The 11790-nt window shown below is 38.6% G+C and overlaps 3 non-coding genes and 1 pseudogene across 3 annotated transcripts; all 4 read left to right on the top strand.

Annotated features, from left to right (window-relative positions):
- Nucleotides 1-1480: 1480 nt before the first annotated feature.
- LOC142747794 (small nucleolar RNA U3) lies at nucleotides 1481-1671 on the top strand (annotated as a pseudogene).
- A 586-nt stretch (nucleotides 1672-2257) lies between these two features.
- On the top strand, nucleotides 2258-2471 carry LOC142747785 (small nucleolar RNA U3). Its single transcript, XR_012882031.1, has one exon. It is a non-coding gene; the product is annotated as a small nucleolar RNA U3 (small nucleolar RNA).
- A 585-nt stretch (nucleotides 2472-3056) lies between these two features.
- LOC142747790 (small nucleolar RNA U3) lies at nucleotides 3057-3269 on the top strand. The gene has a single exon (XR_012882033.1). It is a non-coding gene; the product is annotated as a small nucleolar RNA U3 (small nucleolar RNA).
- A 588-nt stretch (nucleotides 3270-3857) lies between these two features.
- On the top strand, nucleotides 3858-4072 carry LOC142747788 (small nucleolar RNA U3). The gene has a single exon (XR_012882032.1). It is a non-coding gene; the product is annotated as a small nucleolar RNA U3 (small nucleolar RNA).
- The last annotated feature ends 7718 nt before the right edge of the window (nucleotides 4073-11790 follow it).

The following is an 11790-nucleotide window of genomic DNA, read 5'->3' as shown; positions in this document are numbered from 1 at the left end:
GAGCAAAGTAGAGGTGAAATTAAAAAAAAAATTTTGTCAGAAAATCCTCTTTATACCATTTTTTTTATAACACAAAAGGATTTATCAGAGAAACGCAACTTAATACGTATTGCTCAAATTCTGCAGTTTAGAGAAATATCCCACATGTGGCCCTAGTGCGGTAATGGACAGAAGCACCGGCCTCCGAAGCAAAGGAGCACCTAGTGGATTTTGAGGCCTCTTTTTTATTAGGCACCATGTCCAGTTTGAAGAGGTCTTGTGGTGCCAAAACATTGGAAACCCCCCAAAAGTGACCCCAATTTGGAAACTAGACCCCTTGAGGAATCCATTGTAGTTTTCTTGGGGTGCATGCGGCTTTCTGATCAGTTTTTATTCTATTTTTAGGTGGCGTTGTGACTAAAAAACAGCAATTCTACTATTGTTTTTTTATTCTATTTTTTTTACAGCGTTCACCGTGCGCTATAAATGACATACTCACTTTATTCTGCGGGGCGATACGATTACGGCGATACCAGATATTTATAGTTTTTTTTATGTCTTATGGCGTTTGCACAATAAAATAAGTTTTGGTAAAAAATCATTCACTTTTTGTGTTACCTTATTCTAAGAGCCATAACGTTTTTATTTTTCAATCAATAAAGCCGTGCGAGGACTTATTTTTTGCGTAACGAACTGTAGTTTCGATCAGTACCATTTTTCGGTACATGCGACTTTTTGATCTCTTTTTATTCCATTTTTTGGGAGGTGAAGTGACCAAACAATTGTGATTGTGGTACGGTTTATTAATATTTTTTTTACGGCGTTCACCGTGCGGGATAAACAACAAAATAATTTTGTAGTTCAGGCCGTTACGGACGCGGCGATACCAATTATGTATAGTTTATTTGTTTGTTTATATATTTTTATTAATAATAAATGACTGATAAGGTAAAAAGTGGGACTTTTACTTTTAAAACTTTTATTTTCTTATTTTTACACATCTTTTTTTAACTTTTTTTTTACTTTATTACTTTGTCCCACTAGGGGACTTGAGGGCAGGAGGCCCTGATCGCTATTCTAATACACTGCACTACTTGTGTAGTGCAGTGTATTAGAACTGTCAGCTACTCACTGACAGCAAGCATAGTGGGTCCTGACGTTGTCAGGACCCACTAGGCTTCCGTCTATGGCATAGCCGGATGCCATTGTTTGGTGTCCGGTTGCCATAGTCACCATCGTGTAGCAGGCCGGCGATGGCAGCTTAACCCCTAAAAAGCCGCGATCTCTATAGAACGCGGCTTTTAAGGGGTTAATCAGCGGGGACACAGCGATCGGTCCCCGCCGTAGGAGCTGTGACAGCTGCTGTACGAGACAGCAGCTGTCACAGCTCCTGTATGTGTCGGGAGGACGGCCGTTACTCCCGAGACGTACTATTAGGTCATGGAGCGCGAACGATACAGCTGCCATGACCTAATAGTACGTCCAGGAGCGGGAAGGGGTTAAGACTTTACTGACAAGGATCATTTCTATAGGCTTTGAAGGGAGAAATGTACTTGAATTAGTCCAAACTCACTCTTTACGATGATGAGATTTTTGGGCCTTTTTTGAGCATGAAAGCAGTTGACAACTGTGTTTGATGACTTTGCACTTCTTTTTAAAAGAAGTAGCAAAAGAAAGCTTCTTCGGAGTGGTAATACCTGCTTTAAAACAGATATTTGTTGCATACAAATCGTAAAGTGTGCAGCAGAATAGTATTTAAACTTCATTTTCTTTCTCATATTTGTTTTATGAATAGGACTGCAGATAGTCTAATTTTAAACTCTTCTCATTTATATTTATCAGCTTGATGTTGATTTTGAAAAAAAAAGTTTCTTTCCTCTTGCCAGACAAATCAACAAGGCCACCATTAAACCTAATTTCTTAATATAATTTATGTCACCATCATAAACAGTAACAGTTGAAATTTGCCTTCTGATCAAAATATTCTGGCTAGATGCATATTAAAATGTATCAGTGATGCATGTTTTCTTGACAGTAACTCAAAAACTTTTGAAAATGTTTGAGCATTAATGTTTGATTCATAAAATTACATTTTACAAGTTTTACATTTCTTTCCAAATAAATTCTCAAAAGTGTAAATTGAAAAACATTGCTTTCATTGAGAATTAATGAAAAACACTTGTATCTAAATGTAAGCTTGCGTTTTCCACAAATGAGTTCACGCTCAGTTGAAAGATTGCTAAATAAGGGATGGGGAAAAAGGCAAGTTATATTATTTAGGACCTTACTTTCAGGGATCATTTCAATAGGCTTTGAAGAGAGAAATGTACTTGAATCAGTCCAAGCTCACTCTCTACGATGATGAGATTTTTGGGGCTTTTTTTGAGCATGAAAGCAGTTGACTACTCTGTTTGACATGGAGTTTGTCTGCCTTTGATGACTGTGCACTTCTTTTTAAAAGAAGTAGCAGAAAAAAGCTTCTTTGGAGTGGTAATGCCTACTTTAAAAATAGATGTTTGTTGCATACAAATCATAAAGTGTGCAGTAGAATAGTATTTAAACTTCATTTTCTTTCTCATATTAATTTTATGACTAGGACTGCAGATAGTCTATTTTTACCTCTTCTGATTTATATTTATCAGCTTGACGTTGATTTGGAAAAAAAAGTTTCTTCCCTCTTGCCAGACAAATCAACAAGGCCACCATTAAACCTAATTTCTTAATATAATTTATGTCACCATCATAAACAGTAACAGTTGAAATTTGCCTTCTCATCAAAATATTCTGGATAGATGCATATTAAAATGTATCAGTGATGCATGTTTTCTTGACAGTAACTCAAAAACGTTTGAAAATGTTTGAGCATTAATGTTTGATTCATAAAATTACATTTTACAAGTTTTACATTTCTTTCCAAATAAATTCTCAAAAGTGTAAATTGAAAAACATTGCTTTCATTGAGAATTAATGAAAAACACTTGTATCTAAATGTAAGCTTGCGTTTTCCACAAATGAGTTCACGCTCAGTTGAAAGATTGCTAAAAAAGGGATGGGGAAAAAGGCACGTTATGTTATTTAGGACTTTACTTTCAGGGATTATTTCTATAGGCTTTGAAGGGAGAAATGCACTTGAATCAGTCCAAGCTCACTTTCCACGATGATGAGATTTTTGGAGCTTTTTTGATCATGAAGGCAGTTGATAACTCTGTTTGAAATGGAGTTTGTCTGCTTTTGATGACTGTGCACTTCTTTTTAAAAGAAGTAGTAGAAGAAAGCTTTTTCGGAGAGAAAATACCTGCTTTAAAAACAGATATTTGTTGCATACAAATTGTAAAGTGTGCAGGCAGTAGAATAGTATTTAAACTTCATTTTCTTTCTCATATTAATTTTATGAATAAGACTGCAGATAGTCTAATTTTACCTCTTCTCATTTATATTCATCAGCTTGACGTTGATATTGAAAAAAAAGTTTCTTCCATCTTGCCAGACAAATCAACAAGGCCACCATTAAACCTAATTTCTTAATATAATTTGTGTCACTCTCATAGACAGTAACAGTTGGAATTTGCCTTCTGATCAAAATATTCTGCATAGATGCATATTAAAATGTATCAGTGATGCATGTTTTCTAGACAGTAAATCAAAAAACTTTTGAAAATGTTTGAGCATTAATGTTTGATTCATAAAATTACATTTTACAAGTTTTACATTTCTTTCCAAATAAATTCTCAAAAGTGTGAATTGAAAAATATTGCTTTCACTGAGAATTAATAAAAAACACGTATCTAAATGTAAGATTGCGTTTTCCACAAATGAGTTCACGCTCAGTTCAAAGATTGCTAAATAAGGGATGGGGAAAAAGGCAAGTTTTGTTATTTAAGACTTTACTTTTGGGGATCATTTCTGTAGGCTTTGAAGGGAGAAATGCACTTGAATCAGTCCAAACTCACTCTTCATAATGATGAGATTTGTGGGGATTTTTTTTGAGCATGAAGGCAGTTGACAACTCTGTTTGATATGGAGTTTGTCTGCTTTTGATGACTGTGCACTTCTTTTAAAAAGAAGTAGCAGAAGAAAGTTTATTCGGAGTGGTAATACCTGCTTTAAAAACAGATATTTGTTGCATACAAATCATAAAGAGTGCAGTAGAATAGTATTTAAATGTCATTTTCTTTCTCATATTAATTTTATGAATAGGACTGCAGATAGTCTAATTTTTACCTCTTCTCATTTATATTTATCAACTTGACGTTGATTTTGAAAAAAAAGTTTCTTCCCTCTTGCCAGACAAATCAACAAGACCACCATTAAACCTAATTTCTTAATATAATTTGTGTCACCTTCATAGACAGTACTAGTTGAAATTTGCCTTCTGATCAAAATATTCTGGATAGATGCATATTAAAATATATCAGTGATGCATGTTTTCTTGACAGTAACTCAAAAACGTTTGAAAAAGTTTGAGCATTAATGTTTGATTCTAAGCACCCGGTCCTAACTACCTTGGCAGAGGATCGTATCCTCCTCCTGTCAACATCCATCTGTACAGTTAGATATGGATGGCTGCCCTTATAGGTTAGGATATCTGAGGGGAGCTGTAGATGAAGTACAATTTTGTGGATCTTCATAATTCTTATGTTTGTGGAACTATATCCCCATCTTACCAAACCCATTATCTTAAAATCAAGATATGGGTGTAATTCCAGGGTTACCTCCCCCTGTCAACCTTTCCTAAAGGACCACACCGGTTAAACACAAAAGAATCAGCCATACTTTTATTCGCTGTATTTAATTGCACTCGCATTAGGCCTTAGATGAAATTGTGTTTAATAACAATTCCAATATTATTATCCCAAATCGAGAGCAATTAAAACATTTTGCCATTAAAGATGTAAATGCATTACCATCCTGAACTTCAAGGTCTAGGTGCGCAGTATAACAAAACACTACAAGTGCACTTATGTAACCTGTCCACACCTCTATACCTAATATTAGTTCACAGAACAAGCAAATACACCACTATTCATTGGCTGATTCTCCAGTTGTTTTCCTGGAGTGGCTTTCTAATGTATTATAAATACAGGCAACACCCATATAGTATAACTTCATAGCTACTGATAACCAGGAATACACCACAATAGAATCTGTGAAAGAACCACAAAAGAAAACACAAATGACGACAAAAGAACTGCGAACAAACACAAGACCATAAACACACTGTATAGACATCAAAAAGATAACACCTAACTGTGAATACGTAAATTATGGCCTACTTAAAATTCACAGCTGAACTCCAAACCAGTTGTGGTTCGTAATGCAGATCTTTGAACACATGGTTTAGCAAATGTGTGGAGGAGATTTTCATGCAGCCATTTTGTCCTTTCCACTTCCCTTTACACCAGCATAAATGTAGTGCCGTCTGTAGGTAGTTCCTACTCAGCCCCCTCCCATGTAGTTGCCACACAGCCCCCCCTAACGTAGTGCCACCCAGCCCCTCCCCCAGGTAATGCCACCCAGCCCCCACCTGCCAAGTAGTGCCACACAGCCCCCCTCCCAGGTAGTGCCACCCGGCCACGCTCCCAGGTAGTTCCGCCCAGCCCCCTGTAGATAATGCCATAAAGCCCCCCGTGTAGATATCACCATACATCTCCCCTGTTGATACTGCCATACAGCACCCCTGTAGATAGCGCCAAACAGCCCCCCTGTAGATAGCACCATACAGTCCCCCCTATAGATAGTGCCATATAGCTACCCCCAAACAAATAAAGCAAAAAAACTTCATACTCACCCAGGTCCCGTTCCCACAATGAACGGAGCTAATCAATGCCGACAGGACCCTTGCATAGGCCAGTGTGATCCAGCGACGTCATCATGCCGGCCTGCAGAGCAATCCCGTCCATGCGCATGATAGGCCGGAGGTCGAACGTGGCCTGTAGCCTAGTAAATGGCAGAGCAGGGAGATATCTCCCTGCTCTATCATAGTGTTCAATAGTATCTGCGTCCTAGTGCACATTTTTAATGATTTAGTACTGCCTGTCACTACAGGAGTCAGAACTCACCTGCTGGACTATGGCTTTCTGGTAAATGGTTTAGCCTATTTGTGTCCTCTGGGACTTGTGGTTCCACTGAATCCTGGCCCATTATTGCTTTGCTACTGGTCTTCTGTTATCCATACTGTAGACCAAATTCCATTAGCATAACACTACACACCTGGTATTGATTCCTTAGTCTTTTGTGTATGAACAGGTACATATACCGCTGTGTATTATATATATAGCATTCTATAGTTAGGCTGTATCTTGAGGAATATCATCCCTTGTAACACAAGGATTCCACGCTGTTCCTAAAATTGTCTGTGTGGAATCCATTTGAAGTGTTGGATTTTTTTGCCTGAACTCCTCAGAAACTTTTCTATTTAAATTGTTATATATTTAAAATCTTCACTAATTCTTCTAGCAATTTTTTCGAAATCCACTGATGAGACCCATGAGGGATGAAACATAGATAATGCGTAGATATATGTTAGTATTGTGTAGTATAGGGTGAGGGCCCCCAAGGGCTAATTTCCTGTTTAGGGTCAGATAAACAGGTCTGAATATCTGCCCTGTTTTTTTTCTCAGCCTTAGGGTGATAGGGATGGCTACGATTGTCTTCTCTTTCCCCAGACCATCGCTGGCCTAGCGTCTGCGTTTTCTCCATTTAAAACGCTTTGAGCACAGACAGCCAGCGTTGATTCTGGTAAGATCCACCCATTTTTCAGTATACATTAACTCATGGTCTGCTGATTTTGGTATATTTTGTTATGCATCTTATTTCATTGCTGTGCATACTATTGGAGGATTTTTTAGGGGCTCTTCCAGTTATCGTACACTGGAGGTCTCCACATCCCGTTTATTTTTTTTGTCCTGTGAGTCTATACACCTGATTTTAGGGGTATTTATTAAAGGTTATATTTTATGGTAGCTACCTATGCTTATTTACTATTGAAAGTGGCGTCACTACCGCTGCAGCAGCCGTCAGACCTTTCCGTCAGGGGAACCCATGAACGCAAGCCAAACAGAAACCATAGCTTGACGTTTGCATTACCATTGATTTCAATGGTAATGTTTTAGTTGCAAATGATTTCTGTTTGTTTCTGTTCTGTAAGGTTTCTGGTTTTTTTTTGCGGAAACAACAGCGCAATCGACTGCGCTATTGGTTCCATCAAAAGAACGGAAACCTTACAGAATGGAGACAATCAGAAATCATTTGCCACGGAAGCATTACCATTGAAATCAATGGTAATGCAAATGGAAGCTGTGGTTTCTGTTTGCCTTTCCGTTGATGGGTCCCACCAACGGAAAGGTCTGACGGGACCCATCAACGAAAACCAAACGCTGATGTGAAGACACCCTTACTGTATCAATAATGCAGTCAATTCAAAAGGTGGTGTGCAGAGAACTGCATCACTGATTTCTAGCACGTCCAGGAGTGTTGCAAGACCCAAAGCATATGTCCCCCCTCTAACAAAAAAAAAGATCTATATACATATACAGTAATCAAATCACACCACTATATACCAGATGAAATATTATAGTGACTGAATAATACCCCCATAATGTTACTGAATAATACCCCCCACACCATAACCACATACTGACTGAATAATACCCCCATACTGTTACTGAATAATACCTCCACACCATAACCACATAGTGACTGAATAATACCCCGACACTGTTACTGAATAAACCCGCCACACCATAACCACATAGTGACTGAATAATACCACCACGCCATAACCAAATAGTGACTGCATAATACCCCCATACTGTTAAGAATAATACTGCCACACCATAACCACATAGTGACAGAATAATACCTCCATATTGTTACTAAATAATACCGTCTCTCCATAACCACATAGTGACTGAATAATACCCCATACTGTTACTGAAAAAAAACCCACTATACAATATTACTACCGTGTAGTGACAATATAGTGGAAGATTCCAGTTATACACAGAAGCTCTGCAGATGATATAAGTGATCACAGCACATTTATATCTAGTGACTCACATGTGATGTTTTCTCTGATTAGAGTCATTCGCTTTCGATTTTTTTTCTCCATCCAGCCCAGACCACTGTGACAACTTATTCCAGCCACTACTCATCTCTGCTGAATTTGACACACAGTCATGTTGGTTTGTCGCTTTTCCAGTATCCTCCACATCTATACCCCATGATCCCTTATTGCTCAACACAATAAAAGTACCCCATCAGTAACCGTTCCCCCTTTGTGCCCCCACTGCAGTAATGCCCCCTGTAGATGATACCACACACAGCCCCGCTGTAGATAGCGCCACACATAGCCCCCTAGAGATAGCGCCACAGTGCTCCTAGTCCTCCCCCTTGTATATAGTGCCACACAGCCCCTCTTCTATATAGCGCCACACAGCCCCCCTTGTGTATAGCACCACACAGCACCCCTTGTGTATAGCACCACACAGCCCCCATCTTGAATATAGTGCCACACAGCCCCCCCTTGTATATAGTGCCACGACAGCCCCCCTTGTATATAGTGCCACAATGCCCTCCCCTTGTATATAGTGACACACAGCCCCCTCCCTTGTATATAGTGCCACACAGCCCCCCCCCTTGTGTATAGCACTACACAGCCATATATATGAGGGAAGGGAAAGAAGAAAAAAGTATGTGATCTAATAATAATTAACTTTTATTAATATGCATTAAAATAGACAATTTCACTAAAAGTCCAATGGTGCAATCTGGTATGTGTGAGTGACCCCCAAACTCACATACCTATGGCCATATAATGTATGGTATAATGATGTTATAAATTATGGATTGTTATACTATCAGTTCTGTTCAAGTGGAGAACGCATGAGCTACTATGCTGCCAGGGTGGCAAGCTAAGCTGTCAGTCAAATCAAATCAATCATATTAGTAAAGTCGGTCATTTGTAAGTTAAAACTGACAGTATGAATTGCTCTGTGGGCAACAAAGAGCAATACGCAGTTAAACAGACAAGGAGGACCATATACGCTGTCTGTGTACTGGAACAGCGCAATTGAAATGACTTTGACTTGCCGTGCCATAGGATGTAATATCAGGTTGTGACAGTGCAGAAAATCAGGGCAATAATAGCCAATTGCACTTCCATGCGGCTTTACTACGGCACAATGTGAGCATGAGCCTACCAACTACGCCCTCACGTTGAGGTCTCTGTGGGCCAGAGCAACAGCATGGGGAGCAGCCTATGGCTGCACTGCTGTCAATTATATTACAATGGAAACCATCAATTCCTGTGCTACAAGATAAAGGGCTGTATAGTGGTTCAATTGAGTTTATTTATAAGCAGAGTCAGTAGGTTGAGGTTATAAAGTTGACAGCAGCATTGATCTATGAATGCACAAGTTGGAGTGATTATGACTTCTCATGCCATGTGATACAACTGCAGATCGTGAGAAAACAGCCTCTGATTTTCAGGCGTTTTTGAAGTTGAAAATGAAGCTTCTTTTAGTTTGGAGCTTCTTTTGAGGCGTTTTTCATAGTGTTCAATGGAAAATCAGCTCCAAAAAACGCCTCAAGAAGTGACATGCACTTCTTTTTATGGAGCAACTTTTTAAGCTAACGGTGTAAAAAGACGCCCCGTATGAACTAAATGCTGTTTTTCCCATTGATTTCAATTGCAGATGTTTGTAGGCGTTCAGCTTCCGTTTTTTCAGGGGTTTTTCGAGGCGTAAATGCCCCGAAATATGCCCGATAACACTGCGTGTGAACATACCCTAAGGGTACCCTAAGGGTACACTTAGCAAAAAAGTCAGAAAATACGGAGCTGTTTTCATGCGAAAACAGCTTCTGATTTTCAGACGTTTTTGTAACAACTCGCGGCGTATTTTACGGCCGTTATTGTAGCTGTTTTTCAAAGGAGTCAATGAAAAACGCCCCCAAAAACATCTCAAGAAGTGACATGCACGTCTTTTTACGCGCCGTATTTTGACAGCGACGCGTAAAATTAAGTCTCGTGGGAAGAGAACACCGTAAATCCCATTGCAAGCAATGGGCAGATGTTTGGAGGCGTAATGGTGCAGTTTTTTCAGGCGTAATTCGAGGCGTAAACGGCCCGAATTACGTCTGAAACGACTGCGTGTGAACATACCCTAACTGTGCATGTCTATGCAGGTGAATAATCACATTTGAATATGTAATGGCTCTGACGTATGTACGTCCTAGCTTATCCAATGGATGTCCACAATCCACTGTAACAAGCTAAAAATGTACACATATTGTGTATACAAGAATTGCTGAGAATAAAATGCATTTATTTTTGTTATTGTTAGGAAGAGATTCAACAGTCTCTATATCATTATGCAAAATGTGAACGTGTTTCATTTATATATATTTCATGAAGCCATTTTCTAGAAAATGAAAATGTATTTATTTGCAGCCAAATTAAAAATAAATGAAGAGTACCAAAGTCAACCTTTTGATCTGTTCTTCAAAAACGAGAATGAAATGTGTTACACAGCAAATGAGTAGTGGAAGTGAGAGTTTGATTTTAAAGTACTTTACCATTTCATAAAGATGGCAGCTGCTGATTCTTAATGAGAGATTTGCATAGTAAAAAAAAAAAAGGCAATCATTTTTTTCTGCAATGAGCAAAAATTCAATTAGACTGTATATTCTTTCAACATTTCACAGCTGCAAACCATTCTATAAAGAAACCGCAATTTCTTGGTTACAATCGCATGTTCAGCCTGCACATCTGTATAGTGCCAACGCTGTTGCTGCAATGATTGTTCAAATATACATTCAAAATAAAAACCTTTTTTTTTTTTACTTTTAAAATTGTGTGAGGCAGCGAAACAATTTGATTTATGTTAATTAAAAATGTATAATTCATCTACAAGTCATTTAGCATTTTAAAGTGGATCTATCATTAACCCCTTCATGACTGCCATAAGGCTATATACGTTCGAACTGCCCATGCCCCGTGCAGTTAGCACGTATATAGACGTTTGCAGAACTTTTCTCTCCATCAGAGAGATAGCACAAATGTTAGGAGTGGCCAAATCAACAGTTTGGTACATTCTTGAAAAAAAAGAGCTCATTGGTGATTTCGTGAACTCCATATGGCAATGTTAACTTGTCCAATTATGTTTGAGCCCCTGAAATTAAGAGATGGATGGTCGACGGATGACATCAAGAAAAAAAGGTATACACTAAATGTAGAAGTTTTTAACATGGGAGTCTATGGGTAATGGATGGCTGACAAATTGTATCAGAGGCATCAATTTGCTTATATGTTCGTTTAACATCGTTTAACATCTCGCGCCACACATCTCGGAATATGTTGGGTTTAGGCTTTGTATACATTTGCGCTAAGTTTTTCTATTCTTCTGTTCCATCATGGGAACAAAAAAACTAAATGACGGAAGTGCTGGAGTCATCGCATCATAGACACTAACAATGCCCGATAGAACATATGGACTTTAATGGGATCCGTCAGATTTCCGCCCGGTTATTCGTCGTTTTACCGGAAGAAATAGGGCAGCATGTTGTGCTATTTCTTCTAGACTTTTTCTCCAGAACTGGGACAGAAGCCACTAACGACCCTACGATGCACATGTGAACAGAGCCTTAGAGATAAGGGAGGACACATCTGTAAGCAGCCCGATTTAAGAGTAGCATATTATAATGACAGGTCCAATGAGCTATTATACCACAAGGCACAAAAATAAATAGTTTTAAAAAATATATCTAATAAAACTAATTTTGTTGCTCAAAGCAACTTATCAGAGTTCAGCT

This window comes from Rhinoderma darwinii, chromosome 2 (genome assembly GCF_050947455.1).
Source record: "Rhinoderma darwinii isolate aRhiDar2 chromosome 2, aRhiDar2.hap1, whole genome shotgun sequence".
NCBI lineage: Eukaryota > Metazoa > Chordata > Amphibia > Anura > Rhinodermatidae > Rhinoderma > Rhinoderma darwinii.
This window is presented reverse-complemented; position numbering and strand designations above follow the sequence as displayed.